This window comes from Cyprinus carpio, chromosome B13 (assembly GCF_018340385.1).
Source record: "Cyprinus carpio isolate SPL01 chromosome B13, ASM1834038v1, whole genome shotgun sequence".
In the NCBI taxonomy this organism is placed as follows: Eukaryota; Metazoa; Chordata; class Actinopteri; order Cypriniformes; family Cyprinidae; genus Cyprinus; species Cyprinus carpio.
In genome coordinates this window covers 16,672,469-16,690,588 of record NC_056609.1, presented here as the reverse complement: position 1 = coordinate 16,690,588, position 18,120 = coordinate 16,672,469, and positions in this window count along the sequence as shown.

The following is an 18,120-nucleotide window of genomic DNA, read 5'->3' as shown; positions in this document are numbered from 1 at the left end:
CCTATTATTATTTTTCTAGTTACTAAAGTATTTTTATTATTTGTTTAGTTTATCAAGTGACCTGAGAGTGTCACATTCAAATACTAATTAATAATATTGAGATATGTCATCTGTGGATAGTGGTAGTTTGTTTAAACAGAATAAAACTTGTTGTTGCTTAACATAAATGGTTTAGAAACAGGCCTGGGTCTAGTATTTCTTCACTTTCTGACTGGCGTTCTCTTGCCGGTTTTGAACTAGAACCCAACGGGTTATTGCGAGTGAAACCAGCGGAGGTCAGGCCTCATAAATGCTTAACTACCTCGAAAGGGAAACTGCTTTGGCAAGTTGGGCTTGTGTTTATGTCTATGCGCATAGGGTTTCCTTAAGATTTTTTACTCTGCCCAGAGGGGGCACTTAAAACAGAGGCCTCGGGTGACACGGATAAGTAAAAAGTATCTTGACCTTTTATTTGACTTAACAAGAGCTTGACCTGGCCCAATCAGTTTAGGCTAACATCATGGCCCCAATCCTAAAGCCATTTGACTTCCCCACAGAAGAATCTTGCCTGCTTTAGCTCAACTGTCGCACTCATGTTTTTGAACAATTATAAGGGTAAGCCGCCCATGAACTGTTGAGCATCCCAGCTGAGAGATTGAACCCACCACAGAGCCATAATGTGTCCATTTCTCATTTTTATACAAACTGATATACATTATTTTTTATGCATAGATTAAAAATGATGTGTGGTCATCTATGGTATTTTCACGAGTTTGCCTTGCAGATAATAAAGCAAGAAGAATAGTATGCATATTTGGCGTGCTGTCTGAGGAGAGGGCTCTAATAAGAGACAATATGGAATTGTATATATGAATATAATTTTTTTTTTAATCATAATTTTTTATGAAGTGAGGGATTCTGTCATCGTTTGCTCACCTTCATGTTGTTTATACCCCCGTATGACTTTCAGATTTTTTCTTTAAGAAATTTTGGGATATGTCCCAAAAAAGATATCTTCTTTTGTGTTCCACAGAAGAAAGTAAGTCATAGAGGTTTGGAACAACATGAGGGTGAGTAAATGATTTTTGGATGAACTATCTCTTTAATGAGAGGATATTGTTGTGCGCAAGTAGATTTAGAGAAAATGAGATGAGGTTTTGCAGTGTCATTTTCATGTCAGAATCATTTATAAAACATGCTGTGAGGGAATTGCCTAAATGTTCAAGTTTATCAAGTTTAATTGCATGCCCTGACAGACTAAGCATATTTTTTCATTTACTGGCATTTACAGTCACTTTTTTTCCTTTTCTCTTCTACTTCAGTGGAAATGTTATATCCATTACACTAAAAAGCAAATAACACTTAAGGTGCACCACAAAGATGACGGCGGACAATTGAGGCAATTTTTCTGGACTTTAGCTGTAGATTCAAGCCAAGATTTTTGAGGGAAAGCAAAGGACAATGAGCGTGGTCACATGGTTTTGACTGTTGGGATGAGAAACTAATTGTGGCCATTTTGTGGTTTAGTGAGGAACCAAAGAATGTGACCACACGTTCGAATGCGCCATCCACTCGCACTCTGTCCACAAAATCTCTCTGTATGAATCAATGAGTTAGGTTTCCACAGAAGTGTGAATTATCCCTTTTGGTTCTTCAGCCCAACTTTGATTGAAGCCTGACAGAAAACCAGCACTTAATGTTCCTCAGAGCACGTTCCCCTCAGCAAAAAATGTAGTATTGTATCAAAAGGGGCAGTTCTTGTGCAGACCCTACTTGTCAACCACTCAGAAAGCATTTGTCTGTACGTCATTGTTACTTCTGTGGATTCAAAGACCATGTTTGTCCTTTGAATCATAGCAGATGCAATTCCTGATTTCTTTGTGGCAGATATGCTGGTTCTTGTTTATAATTAGAAGCTCAGAGTTCACAGTCAAAAACAGACAAGAAAAGAAGTCAGAGTCAGCATATTCTAGCATCCTACTTGTAAAGAAACCCAGAAACCAAACCATTTTCAAGTCCTACAAACAAAGATCAAAACTAAACAAGATCCATCTATCAAGAGCACTTTTTAACATGAGATTAATTTAACTGCTAACACTTATTAAGCACTTGAGAATGAGAGAGTGTTTCAAGGAGGGAGATTTCAGAGGCCGGGGAATGCAGGCACCTCACAGTGAGGCTCTTTAACAGGTACTCACATGATTTAAAGGGTTTACTGCGATTACGAGTGAGACAGGGCCTGAACAAATAAGTCAGGCTGATTGTCCTGAGATTACAATTTCCAAGTCCTCCCATGAAACCCAGAACAAAGGGGAGGCAGGAGAGCAAAGAGGCCCTCTGAATAAACAAGCCTTAAATTCTCACTGAATCTAAGCTGCGCCACATTTATGAACACTTCAAGCCCCAGTGCTCTCATCCGTGCCGTACGCACAGAGAGATTCCTGGTGGTGACCATAAAAACAGAGAAATGAGAGCAAAATGTTTATTTTACACTTAGCGGAGGCTTGTGTTTTCATGTTGCCTCTTTTGAAATGCAGACTGTGGGTTGGAGGGGTGGAAAGAGAGGGAGGGGGCTGCGGGAGGATGAAAGCTTTGTTGTGCTTGGGTTTAATGAGCTGGAAAATACAATTGCACTTTTCTGACTGTGAAAATTGCTTTGAGGGCATCATAAATTAGCTGCTGGGAGATACTTCAATTGACAATGCTTTGTGTGATTCCTGCACATGGCTCTCTATGTGTCAGGCGGCGCCTTCAGAGGGATTCAGCCGAAAGAACGCGAGGGGATCCGGGACCTCAGTGCTCGGACAGTCAACTGCTTTTGATCCCTTGAAGTCTTTCAGATGAGATTTTCCAAAGTGGTATACAGTGGAAGTCTTGTTAAACCTCATGTTGTGTTTATACGGAGGCCATGTTTGTTAAAATTATGTTCCAGCTGCATTCAACAAGTTGTATTTTTAGAGACAATTCAGCCAAAAATGGAAAATCTGTCATTGTTTACTCACCCTCATGTCGTTGTTTTTTCACAAGATATTTTGAACTGTTTTCTGTCCATATAGTGAAAACAGCATTTCTCAATATACCTTTTTTCAAAAGTCACACAAGTTTGGAATGATATAAGTGAGAGTAGATGATGACACATTTTTGTTGTTTGGGGTGCGCTGTCCCTTTAAGAGCAATTCTGCATTATACAAGCCTCCGAAAGATAGCGTTCCGAACAATGAAAGATGGAACCTCGCATAAAACCGAGGCTTGTGGTCGAATGTTCTCAGTCATGATCCATATACTTCCACACAGTACATTTCTGGGGCCTGGACCACAGCACAGTAGAGCCGTCCATCGCCTGCAGGCCTGCATATCTCTGCATTCTAATGCGTTGGTCCTGCTGGGTTTTTAACTTTTGCTCTGTGTAATTGATGGCTTCCACACTCCGGCTGAGTTCCTCGCCCCTCTCCCTGGCGATTGTTGGTATATTTCTGCGGTTTGAGCTCTCAGGTCTGTTATTGTTCTCCAAAATAGAAGTGCAAGAGGGGGCTGGGGGAGTTTGGAAGAAGTGCCCCCCTGATATTTAGTCAACTCCGAAGGGCACTTTTTATTCTGCCTTTGCAAGCTTGGCACATGCCTTCTGTTACTAAGTGGCTTTGCATTGAAAGACTCCACAGCTCCTATTCTTCAGCCCACTAGGTGCCCAGACTTACAGCTCTGGCAGCTGCTGGGCCCTCCAAAAGGCTCTATAGAGCACTCTCTGCAGGTGTGCTCTCCTGCCAGAGCAATTTCCAATCAAAGGCCCTTTTCAGCCCACTCAATGGGAAGCTGACTTCGTATGTGCCACTGCTCGAGAGTAGCATTCACAATGGACGCCTTCTCTAAACAACATTGCTCATATGGAGCACTGCCACTCTGCCTTTTTCTCTCCGGTTTTTCTGTCTGCGATCAGAGCCAGCGGCTGGCGCGGGTTGCTTTTTTCGGGATAGAAGACGGGCAGCTTTTCCCCCCTGCAATTATCAAACGAGTTGTTACACATTACTCATAAGGTGTGGCTCTCCCCTCCTCTCCCTCTCAAAGGCCTCCTCTGTTTTTCTGAAGAAACTGCTGGCAAGCTGAGACATCTATTCATTTGGCTACTTGAGTGTAATTGCCCAGCTCTTTGAAGCCTGTGAGAGGCGAGTGATTTCGCCCCTGCCCTTGGGCGACGGTGGCGACATCTCCGGCGACCTCTGCGAGCCCCTGCGGTCGGCGGAACACCTCCGCCAGGGCAGCCACCATACAGAGCAGGAATAATGCTGCCCAGGCTGCTCAATTTCTCCTCCTTTTCATCTCTCCCTTTGAAACTTTTATTAACAACAGCTTTCACACTCATATCAAGAGGCTTAAGTAGACAAGGGAGCTGGACTCCCCGATGCTGACGGCCGAAAGTCACCACTGCATGACTTTTCTTCACATCAGCGAGGTTTGGAGCGGGGGCCACATTGAGAAAACACAGACTTCTCAGTTCACACCAGTGTGCCTGCTCCCCCCTCTGCTTTCGTGTTTTGCGTGTCATCTGCGATGTCAACGAAAAGCAGTGTTAGTTGTTTTTGACATAAAGTATATCTCAATCATGTGTCTTCTCTCTGAACTTGTTTCATAAATTCTCTGTGTTTTCTTTTTCCTTTTTAGATCAAAGACAGCTGAGTTTGCGACTGCTTTATAATATCATCCATTGTATTAGACTGGTGCATGTCTTGGTATGACAAATAGCAGTGATAAAAAAGCAGTTGAGAAGCATCGCATGTGCCAAGAAAAAAAGGCTAGGATGGGACAGCCTTACCATAGACAGCCTGGAATGCTTTGAAACATCTGAGTGCCTGAACTAATTAAGTTTGGTAAGTAGATGTTATCAGTTCTGGTCTAATTTCACTAAGTACTTTCGGAGGGTTTTCTTGAATCAACTCCACTTCATGTTATTGCCTGCCTAGGGCTGTTTACTTTTCTCTTAATTACATTCAAAATTCGATAGGGTGAATTACTACTCTATTTACTAGTTACCTTAGAATTTTAGACACAGTTTATGGTGATGGAACGCAAATGGAATTGCATGCGCTTTAACTTGCGTTACAACATAACACAACTAACTGGAACAACAGAAATGGACAAAAAAAAAATGCAATAAAAGTTTTATCCATTCAACCAGTATGCATCTAATAGTCTATTCTGCTCAACATCCTAAATGACACAATTGTTTTTATTTTTTATTATTTAATTATTTTTGTTATTTTTTTGTAATAATCTATATTATTCAGTCTGAGTTACGGAAATGTATTTATTTTCTATTCACAATTATCTGTATTAAATATGATGTGGTGCCACGTTTCAGATTCCTTTCAAAGTCCTGCCAAAGTTATCACATTTTCCATTGCGCATGTTACATGTAGGATATTTTTTGTCTAATGTATTCTGTCTTTTAGGGGGGAAATATTAACTTCTGTGGGTACTTTTATATCACTCCAAGTTCTGTACTGTGAACCTTCAGAGCTTGTTATTCTCCACTCCATAGAAGTGATGACAAAGTTGGAGACCAGACCAGGTAGATACCAGACCAGATATGCAGACCAGACTTTCTCCACTGGGCCCTTTGAATGCTTCAGCATGTATGATGTCACCATCCAAACATACTTTGTCTTTCTATGCCTGTCTGAAAAAGGAAACAAATGAAATCTCTCCCACAGCCCAAAGCCAGGCATAATGTCATGCAAAAAATGTATCTATCATGTGGCGAACAGATCTGACCGTTTGACTAATTCAGCGTGGTTGTAAACAAGTTCTAAAAAAAAAGTTCTGCTTGTTTAAGCTGAGAAGGTGAAATACCTTCTTAGTGTGATATTTAAGATCTAAGTTTGCTGGCAGGGTGTACTTTACACCACTGCCTGAAGACATTGTGTCCTGTCTCATGCAGAGAAAGAGAGAAAAAAGAACACAGGGCTATTATGGGTTTGATCTGGCTCCACAAGTCTCTGATGATAGTCTCAGGAGGGTTAGAAGGTCAAGAGATGCTTTCATAGTAGCGTGGATAAAACTAAGCCCTGGGAGATGACAGATTGATGAGACTAAATGATATCGCTGACTTTGTGCAAAGTATTAAACAAAAATACTTGTAATGAAATACCAAGAGGCAAGATGTCTACATGTCGCCATGGGATGGACAGCAATAAAACCAAACAGGGTTATGAATATTGCATGCTACTTGTATTATTTGCTTTGATGTTTTTAAGAGAGACGCATTTCCTGTAGCCAAGTCAGCTGGTAACAATTTCAAGACATATTAAAGCAAGTCTTTGCCAAAGAACTTCCCTTTGGGATACTTCAGGAGGCTACGTAAACCAATAATGCAATTATAATCCAGTTTAGTAAGAATCACCAAGTTCTGCATTATTTATATGAGGCACAGTTTAAAAAGAGCCCAAGCTTCCCTGTTGACTTTTAGTAGCTTGTTTTATTTTAATACAGAACAGTAAACTACACATCTTCTCATTGCCAACTATGGGGTGCTAGACCGTCTTTTAGAAGAAACTTGATCTTTCATAATATTGTAGTTTGAATACAGAAAGAGAAGCACTAAAATGGATAAAGTAAACATCATTAAAGTAACTTTCTTTAATATTTAGCACATAACATGCATTATATTTATATATTTTTATAGCTTGGACCACTGGCGTCTGTTTAGTCAGAGAATGTGGGTCTTTGCCATGTAGAATGCAAAGGAATGTTTGCGGACAGTGAAAACTTGGGCAATATTCAGCATAAAATACAGTTTAGTGCAAACGTCTGTTATTTGGCTTCAGTTTCATCTGAGTGGGTATGTGAGAGCTGTAAAGCATAGTGTTCACATGGGGCATTCGTTATCTTAACAAGCACCATATTTGACCCTGGTTGTATGTTTTTCTCTGTATGTCATGTCCTATTACTGACTCAAATGGCCTTAATGTTTTTTGGTGCAGCCTTTGAAGAAACACCAGATAAGCAGAAGCAAGTTTTTGATTGTATGTGGGCCTACCGTTTCATCTTTTATCAGTTATTTCTTTCATTAGGCAGTGTCCTTTAATAACATTTTCATTAATCATCACAAATGTTATAAACACCCAGACATACACATTTGTTGTTGTTGTTGAAAAAAAGTCTTCTTCCCATTACACATTGAACTTTATCTACAGCTTGACCACTGAAAACCATGGCCAGTACTCTGTGCACCCTGTTAAATCATAGGAGCCTTCTTTGGCTATGTGCATTTCATTGTTTGCTTGCTTTATTTGTTACAGTATATAAGCACTCAATAAGTTTCCTTTTACTTCTGACACAAAACATAGAGACGAGCAAAACAATGGGGATGAAAATTGCACATGGAGAGTCTCAAGTGATAAGCTGCCTTGTTGGTCTGGTATTGTATGCGGTTTTTGCAGACATGTAATTAGGGTTTCTGAGGTCTGGAGCCAGACAATCCTGGAGACAATAGCTCTGAACAATGTGCACGCTGTACATGTGAACCCTGCCTCTCCCTGCCTTATAACACACAAGGATGTCCAGTTTAGTGTAATGACATACAATTAGAAATATATATTCTAGGTTAACCACTTGTTGTGACCACTGGCTGTTTAACCTAGCATATCTGTATCTAAAACCTATATTAATCTGCTCTAGGGACCCTTTGAAACCCTTATTGTTTTGTCTCTTAGCTTCTAATGTTATAGGGAGTAACTAGTAATTCAAAGTAGTGACGACACAAACCTACCTACATTTTGCAGTACCTTGACAATAGCTTTCCAAAACAGTGTAGCTTTACTGGTAACAAGTTACTTTTCCTAGCGTGACAAATGCAACATCTCTAACATTGTGTGAACTGAGGTAATATAGAAACACGGATGCTGAAAAAATAGTCAATCAGTATGGTTCAATAAAATTACCCAGTTCAGACAATAAATAAATGATTTATTGATTCATTTTAACCCCTGCTCAGATGAATCAGCAGCACGTTTTTTTTTCTAGCGATCTATAAAATAATATAATAATATTTATTACCATGATATAATATTATAGTCAAATGTTGATGTTTCGTAACTATGTATTAAACAATTTTAGTTTCATGAATGTGGAGTTTTATTTTTATTGGTGATGAGCTTTTTAGTATAAATTGATGGTCAACCTTTTTTGTAGTGTAGCTTACTACTTTTTTCTGAAGGATATCTTGACTGTAGTTTTAAGTGTTTTTTTTAAATTATGTAATAAAAATGAGAATTTATGAGACCGACGCACTATGAAAGCTGCTTCTCTGACACTATGAGTGCGCTTTTCATCGCAGTCAGATGATAACACTTAAGATGATCAGATGTACATGCCTTGGAACGGTCTTTTCAGCATGACTTTCTTCATAAGCACTGTGCAGAAATCTTGATATATTGGTGACCAATCAATTGATCTGCTAATATTAGTAATAATAAATTGTTTGTCAAAAAAAAGTATCTTAGCTTGCACTATACAGAACCTCATGATGCACATTTCCACCCATTCTCTTTTATGCCAAATCCTTTTAAAATGACCTTTATTTTGTTGTCATATCTCTGATCATGTTACATGCATTTTTAAAAACTTTCCATGCTGCACGTGAGGCGTCCTTTGTTCATCCTTGTCTCTGTCAACATCTTTTAGTGCTCCAAATGGATCTGACATAAGCGGCGAATCACTCAGATTATTGTAATATCATACTTGGGTTCCTGCACTGGAAAGAATGCCTTCATCACGTCTCTGTTTTTGAAGTGCAACTTTGTTTCTGAAACCCTGCAGCGTGCAAGGCCAAACTTCTCTCTAATCAGTAAAAGTAAAATACATATTCGGGAGACACCTACTCGGCCATAAACAACCCTGCTTCACATTAAGGGCTGTTGGTAAAAATGTCATTTTTTGAGTACTGTTTCTATTGCCTTTAAATCAATTGGTTTTGTCACATCCTTCAGGGCTCAGTTTTGGTGCAAAGCAGCCTGCTTCAATTAGTCTGATGGAACCCATGTGGCTGCTATCAGTGCTGCCATCTTCTCCCCACGGTCTCAGAGAAGACTGGCTCCTCTCCATAATAAGCAGAGAGCAAACACTCTCTCTAGCAGTCTGTAATATCACCCCACACCTCTGGACTACACCTCCAAGCTGACCCACATTAAAGCAAACCCAAAGGTTCAAAAGCAAAGGGCCTGGGTACTTCCTATGCAAAGCCCTGTAGATATGAATTACTATCTTTTCCTCAAATGGAATTAAATTTGGACCAGCATGCCTGAGAACTCTTCGAAGGTGATGAGCAGTGCAAGATAGGTCTGTGATCTTAAATATTAGCTTGTTTAGGGGTTAATCATAATATATAGAGGGGTAGGACTGATCCAATGTTTTAGGAGAAGCTGATTCTTATGAGAAGCTTGTGATGTTATCACAAATAATGTGATAGTGAAGAGGTTGGCTCAGTTTTGCTGAAATGAACGTACACTGTAAAAATGTTATTTTTTCTAAGTAAATAATATATTTTAATATATATAAATATATATATATATATATATATATATATATATATATATATATATAAAAATATAATTTAAGTTTTACAAGAAAATACTGTTTTATTCTTTCTATTTCAAAATATTATGATTAATTTAATGATATTTGCCATATCATTTAATTGTTAAATTTACCATCACTTTCTGAGTAAATATTGTTTCAACAAATTATGTGTAGTAATGAGTAAAAATCATATTTCATAGTAGATAAAAAGTAATATTCCCCACAATGATTTGGTCATATATGGTGTAGCATTAGGGAAAAAAACTCAACATTCTTTTCCTAAAAACCAGGTGTCCTTTGATGTTTTGCTGTCATTATTTTGCTAAATTAAAAATGTTAAAACTCTCGTAGTTACTTCTTAATGATCTCATAAATTTGTTTTAAGCCTAAATGTTTTTCTTTTCAATATGAAAATGCTTGTACATGCAGCTGTGGTCTCATTGTTTTCATGAAAACATGGTCTGATAGCAATTACCGTCTTATAAACTTGATTAAATTTTGTCACCCCACACCATAAACAAAACATAAAGTATTCCTTTAAGACACAGCTTTCCAAACATAATCATGCTACAATTAAGAGCATTTAAGTGAGGACCCACACTGACTCAGACTGTGATAAGGCTTGTTTGATTGGCATGCCTGGATACACAGAGACCATGTAGCCTGGGGCAGGAGAGTGAGACAGGCAGTGAGAGGCAGACGCTCAGTGAGAGCCTGACTGTATGGGTCACGGACGCTCCACTGGCCGTGCAATCCATTGATCTCCAGCCCCACTGCAGCCGTGGCACCAGTCCAATTAAAGTGTGAAACCTTGAGGGCGCAAACAGGAGTGCCGTTATGAGTGCCATCCATTGTAAATGGTAAATAAGAGCTCTTTTTTTTTTTTTTTTTTTGTATTTTGAATGGTTTTATGTGTCTGATATCTCTCAATTTAGATGCCATTAGATATTCGGATCTGAGGAACATTTAAAATGACGATATGGTCTTCATTTAGTATTCAGCAAATTGCCTCTTCAGTGAAATTTGCTTTTACAATTGAATGTTATTTTCTCAAAATTTTCAGAATACAGTGCGCTTTCTACGCAAACTTTAAAGGGTCTATCATAACGATTTGAGACGGCGCACACATTTCTTTCATAAGGATGAAAGACCAAAATTCATGAAATCTGATCTTTCTGTTGCAGGCACCATTTCATGCTGGAACAGCATGATCTCCACTATAATTCAGAGCCATTGGAATGGATGGGGCTTTGACACGCAAACAAAAAATCTCTCTAAAGTAAATGTTTCTGCTCAAAGCCAACTGTGATTTGGAATCCCATTATCAAAGCCAACTGTGCTCCGGAGCCTGGACAGCTTGGAGAATCATGTTGTGTTATGTACTCAGAGGAGTCCTCCTCTTCGCCGTCTTTACTCAACTGAGACAACTGCTGCTAATTCACAGTGGAAAAAAAAATGGACAATGATATATCCCACCTTATTCAGGCTTCGTTTCTAATCCAAATGCACTGGACAGAAAGTAATTTTCTGCTGGTGCTTTGGATCAAGTGTAAAGATTTTAGAATGCTGGACTGGCCAAGATCAAATTCAAACGTTCTTGACAGTTTATTTTTATATTAAGCTGTATCAGTAAATTTACTGCAAGTTTGATGTCAGTCTATCTCAATGATAAGCAGCCGTGCTGCCTACCTGGAGATTTCACATTGCAAAGACAACAGTGATTAGAATGTGTTAGAATTTGACAAAACAAAGACCAACATAACTTATTTGCTTTTTCTTATACTAAAGATAAGAAAACATTAAGATGGCCATATGTAAAACTACTCACTCATTTCATAATGTTCATATAACCAAGGGGGGAACATTTTAAACTGTCATACAACTTTCAGAAATAATGTTTTCAAAGCTTAATGTTAGGAAAACCTTTGCTAAAGTTAAATGTGTTAGATGTGGTTTCATTCACTAGGATCGAATAATTAGGGTGTCTTATGACTTCTAAGTACATTTTAAAGACATTTCTGTCCTTATCAAATTTTATTTACAGTTCATTATCATATTAATGTATTTACTCATAATAAGAATTGTCAAACTTCCCTGTAGTAAAATTTAAAGATCATTATACTAACAATTTATGAATAATGGTTTCATGCCAAGGTATTAAGAATGTTTATCCTGGTAAGGTTGAAAGAAAGTTCAGTTAATGTTACTGCTTGAACTTTTCCACAATGTTAGCCGAAGTTTGCCTTAGAGGACATTTGTTAGCTAGGACCACAAAAAATCTGTGAAACTATAGAAGATTTAATGATTGTTTGGTTAACATATTTGTTGTAAATCATTCAAGCACTTTGCAGAAGTCATTTAAGTAAAACGGCATGAATCTATGTCAAATATTGTTTGGGACATTAAAGGGTTAATTTATTCTGTCAGCTGTAGTAAGATTCTGTCATCCAACCTTTTATCTGTTGTTTAGCGTCTTACGCACCTATTTTAAAAACAAAGTTGTTGTTTTTTTCTGTAAAATGTTTGGACGAACCCACAAACACATGATTACGTTACGTTCTGCTCTTGCATTCTGTAAAAACTTGGTTTTGCATCAATGTGATGAATTAATCCAAACAATGTCCTAAACTCTGCAATGATTTTCTCCCATTTTTCCTCCCTGAAAAGTGCAGTTCCTCCCCTGCAACAAAAAGCTACTGTAATACTCAGTAGGGTTATCTGTCAGCCCCCTCTCTCCCCCATAAATGCAGTTCTGCGGCCTGACTGTCTTTAACCCAGCTGATAACACTTTAGCCTCCTCGTAAAGAATAGGTCTCTTTTAAGTGATCCATTAACGTCCTGTCCCCAAGAGTCTGCCTCAGTCTACTGAAACAAACCAGGAAACCTTGAAGGAAAACAGGATGACAGACAAGCTCCAAGATCAAAGACCCCCTTCGATTCCCTCCTCTCATTCCCCAGACATCTCCAGGCCTCCTCCCTAATGTTTTCAATTAGGGCCTCTGAGAATGTTTCAAATCGTAACGTTATCAATTAGTCAGCAATCCCTGTGTTTGGTTCTAATGGCTTCAAGTTAACAGTGAAGATTTAGTGCCTAAGAGAAAGATATCAGTACAGGAAAGAAAGGTTTTCATGTAGGGGAATTTACGACTGCTTTCCAGAGTTACATTCGCCACAGAGTTTTTTGGTCTGTAGTGTCCAATCCATTATGGCTCCTTTGGATAACCCATAATGATTTAAAATAGCGCTGTAATTTTGTCAGCGACAGGTCATAGACATTGTGTTTCTATAACTTCAGAAAACAATACATTAGCCTGTTGCTTTTTTGGAGAAATATATCAACTTGATTTATTTATTTATTTTGACTTCCACAAAAAGTACATTTGTCTGTTTGTCGTTTTAGCTTTTTGTATTCCAGAGTTAAAAGAATGGTTTGTCAAAAAATGAAAATTTGCTGAAATTGTACTCACTCTCACGCCATCCAAGATGTAGATGAGTTTGTTTCCCCGTCCGAACAGATTTGGAGAAATTCAGCATAAAATCACTTATTCACCAGTGGATCCTTTACAGTGAATGGGTGCATTCAAAATAAGTGTCCAAACAGCGGTTGATAACAATAATCCACATGACTCCAGTCATTCTATTCATATTTTGTGAAGTTAAAAGCTGTGTGTTTGTAATTAATAAATCCATCAAGACATTTTTAGCCTCCGTTGTTTCTGCCTAAAATATGCGAATTCTATCCATAATATTGATTTAAATTTTAAACATTTAGAAATGTCCAGCAATTTTTCATCTTTTAGTAAACTATTCCTTTAACCTAAAAATCTGCTTCATGTTGTAACTTCCAAATTATTATTTTGACTATTTTGCCTTGATTTTCATAAAGGCAAAAATATCATTTAATTTTAATAAATATTCACTGAATCAACTTAAATACATTAGGTTACACCAACAAAACTGAATTTAAGAGTTAGATGAGGTAGAAATGACTTTGTATGGTAACATTTGCAGTTTTGTCCTTGCAAATTCTGAGAAAATTTGGAAAATTTGAGAAAATTATCAAACAAAAAAAATGTGGGTTTTAATTATTTGTATATACAGTATCTAACTCAAGTAGACCCTTTAATTGAGAAAACTGGAGAAATTGAAATTTTTTTAATAATTTGAATTTACCATATTTGTGCAATAGTGCTAAAGTGTGATTTTTATCCAATTTTACATGTATCCTTGTCAGGTCGTATTAAATTTAAATTTCATCTTATATTAGATCAGTGTTTACATTGTATATTAACCCCAGTGGGCTTCAGGGGGTCCTGGTTTACCCGTTCATTCATTTCTGTATATTGCTCAGTGACGGCACTCTGGGCCTGGCTGCATTAGAGAGGTCAGGGGGCTCCAGCTGGCAGGCAGGGGCCACAGTGGGACCTGGAGACGGGTATTTCAGACGCCAGCATGGGGGAGACACTTTCACCTGACTGAGCGCTGGCCATGTGTTCAACCCCACGCTGACTCTGTCCTCACAGTTACGTTCTGTAAAAAGAACCGAGATGCACAGAGTGGCCATTCTGAATTATTGCTGTTGTTCACTGTAAAAGTGAAAAACTTTAACAGAAGCTATTTCTACCTGATCTGACCCATAAAAACAACTGGTGTAAGCCAGATTAAATAATAATTTTGTGATGAATGAAGCCAGTTAATTTAGATTTTACCACATGATGCTTTATTTGTTAGATGATAAATATTTTTATAGTTTTGTTTGAGTCGTTCTCCAACAAATTTAACGTGAGCCTTGTGTTTCAAAGTCATTTTAAGTTGCTCTGAACAATGTTATGTTAATTAGATGTGTTACAGGCCAAAGACTTGATAAAGTGCTCAATCACCATTTAGTTTAGACAAAGAGTAATTAATTAGATTTAGCAATTAATTAGACATCATTAATAGTACATTAATTCCTGACAACGTACCATTAAACAAATCACCTGTGTATCCTAACACACACTTTTTGTTTAACAAACATCCCACAGATTTCCTAGTGCACTTGAAAAGATCAGGAGTTTACATGTAAGCACAGGAGCAGCCAAAGGACAAAAAGGGATACACATAAAACTTGCTTTAATGTGTGTCATTTGATTCCTGGAAAACTCCAGTTAATCACCTATCAAGAAAATGATGAAAAATTGTGTTCTCAAATGTTGTGCATTTCTTCTAGCCAAAAAGACATAGTTTGAATATATCAGTAAGAGATTACAGCCACAGAGTACAATTCCCATTCCCCTATTTCAAGGACACGATGTGTGATAATTGTACCCACAGATCACTTCTTCTGCAGTGTCTGGGAATTATGGGTGGAGTATGACAGGAACTATCGCTTTTATTTCCTAAAAAGGTGGTGTTGTACAGTGTACTTACTGTCTTGAGAAAAGTAGGACACAATCAGTCATTTTTGCCATATATTATACTGCAATATTAATTCAAATGAATTATGAAACACCCTAACTTACTTATACTTTAATATACCGTGGGGCAAAGTATAATGAAAACATTTTCAGGTCCTTCAGATGTAAATGTGGTATGCAGCTTACTTTTATTATCTGATTTCATTAGATTGATTGCAATAGCAAAATGTATTTAACAAGCAGTTTCATATTCCATATCAATTAGGTACATGTCAGTTCTGAATTGAGTAATTACCTTAAAAAAACAAATTCTTCCCTCTTTAGCCGCCAAACGAGGAGTGCCCAGCCTGCCAGCTGTTATTCTCCTGCCAAAGTACAAAGAACCAAATGCTTAATGGGCCATTTTAGGCCTCCTGAAGTTGTATCTGTCATCCTCTTAAACAAAACATTATTTACGGAGTCTTTATGAGCTCATTTTAAAGTGATTTGTAGCATGCTTGTTTATGCATCCTATTCTGTACCTGAAAATATTACTTATTTAGTAAGAAAATATTACATATAAATTCGAGATAATACAGTTTGATGCAATATGCTACAATTTCATGTCAGAAAAAGTCCAACAGCTATAAAAATAACCAGTTTAATGGTTAGAGTGACTGTGAAGTGTCTGTGTTTCTGCTCCTCATTGCTTTTGCTCTTCCATGCGAGGTGTACTTTTATTTTAAGTTTTTAAAGATTCGCCGTCACTCTCCATGTGAAACAGCTGGTGGAGTGTTATGGCTCTGTGGCACAGGTTTGTGTCCCATTAGAGGTTATAGGGCTCTGTGACTGTGTAAAACCATAAAACAGGTCACAGCTGAATGTATGAGTGTCCATTTTCACATTAGAGTAAGAGTGAACACATGTCCCGTTGTGCTGCCGCGGAGTCGGGTTTCATTTTTGAGGGCCTCCAGTACGCAGCGATCGAGACTCGCTGTAGATGGCAGAACTACCGCTGACCTCAAAGGTTTAGCCTGGCCAGCTCTCATGACTGTTTATTAAAACTGCATGATTCACGCTCTGCCAAATAGCCTTTTTTCCTTGCTGAGAGAGTCTCGTTTATTATTATCAGGGCGGCCCAGTGTTGCTAAGGAGAGCAGGGGCTGATAGCCTGACATCAGCTTCTTCCAGCCTTACGGAGGTAATTGTTGTTTGACTTTTTCCAATACACAAGTGCATCACTTCACACGCAGATGTAACAGCTAATGTTCTAAGTGCTGGCACAATAATAATGTAATTCAAAACAGAAAAAAGTGGTTTTATGAAAAAATAGCATTTGCAGAGTGGAAAATGTGTTTAAATAAAAAAGTACAGATCACAGTAAATAGCTATTAAATGGATTTAAGCGTTACCATATGTTTATGCATGTGTTTGTGGCAGGGAAGGTGTGTTTGTGTGTGTGTGAGTGCGTCTGTGTGTTTGTGAACTACAATAAATGTATAATTAGGCATTTTAAAAGAGCCTAATTAAGGGGACGTTAAAATGCAGGGCACCCTGTAGGCATGGCTGTATTTTATTCATATACTGAGCTTTCAACAGTTACTGTCCAGCTTCACACCACCAGCCACATTATTGCCTTTATTTGGTCAGTTTACCCTCTTAAAAATTACTTAATGACTTTTTAATGCATTTATCACAAAGGTACATTGAAGTAGTGCTACCAGCTGTATGTTGAAGTGAGAAGTGTTCACCCCAAAATTTAGTCATTATTTATTCACCCTCGTGTCAATCCTCTTAAAAATAAAAGTTCTTTATTGGCATTGATGGTTCCATGAAGAAACTTGAAACTTTCCATTGCACAAAAGGTTTTTTATAATGAAAAAGGTTCTTCGGATGATTACAACATTCTTCATACTAAGATTTTTCTAAAAACTGGTTCTTTTTGGACCCCCAGATGGTTGTTCTATTGCATCATTACAAACCCCACTTTGGAACCTTTATTTTTAGGACTGTGCATTTCTTTCTTCTGCAGAACACAGAAGTGGTTCTGTAAGTAATGACAGAATGTTTCATTTTGGGTGAACTATCCCTTTAAGAGATACAGAGGTCCTGGATTTGATGACTGATGCAATGTCATCATTTACAGAAAAGGACCCAGAGAAGATGATGTGGAAAGCATATCATTAATCCATTGCTTTTGCAAAACATAAGTACTTTAATACAGCCATCACCGCCAATGCCAAAATGACTTCCATGAGTGGTTTGTGTCACGTTAACATTTGCAATAAAAATCTGCAAAGCAATCGTAAATCAAGTATCTGTCAGCAGATCAGCGGTCTCATGGTGAATATGAGGGTTGAAGTGTGGTTGAAAGTGCGCTGTCTGTGAGGGGGAAGCCACAGTCTGCCCATGACTGTGCCAAGCAGCTCCAGACACACACACTCATATGGCTTGTATCTGCTCTGGTGTAAAGCACTGGAGAAAGATAATAGCCACTGAAACTTTGTGGGGGCAGTGAGATGATGTTAAACCTCAAGTGTGATGAACTCTGGCCACTGTGATTAACCATGGATGCTGTTCAGAACAATTGGAATTACAGGCTCCATTCTCACTGAAGGAGGATAAAAGGCCTTCAGTCTGAATTATGTATATTGTTCTTTACTAACACCTAGTACATAAATTCATATATGATCTTAATGTAAATGTATATGTATTCCTGTAAATTGTAAATAGCATTAAAATAATGAATTTTCACTATCATTAATCCAGTCTTCAGTGTGACATGATCCCACAGAAAATATTGTAATATACTGTTTTCTTGTGCTTTTTTTTCTGATTATTTTCAGTTTTTTTTTTTTTTCAGAATTCTTTGATGAATAGGAAGTAAATCTTTTTGTGACATTTATAAATGTCTTTACTGTCACTTTTGATCAATTTAATTGAATAGAAATTTTAATAAATTTAAAAAAATAAAAAAACTTTTGCTCTAGCTTTACCAATCTAGCTTATAGTTGAAACTTGTCATTGTTTACTACAAATATGGTTGGATCTCATGATATATTGCTTATTTTTTTGTAAATTGATTTGAATAAAAGCACCTTCTAAATGAATAAATGCAAGTATATGTTAGATTAACAACAGGATCCACGAACACATGGACAGTACGACCAGTATGTCTCAGCAACTTCCCTCACTG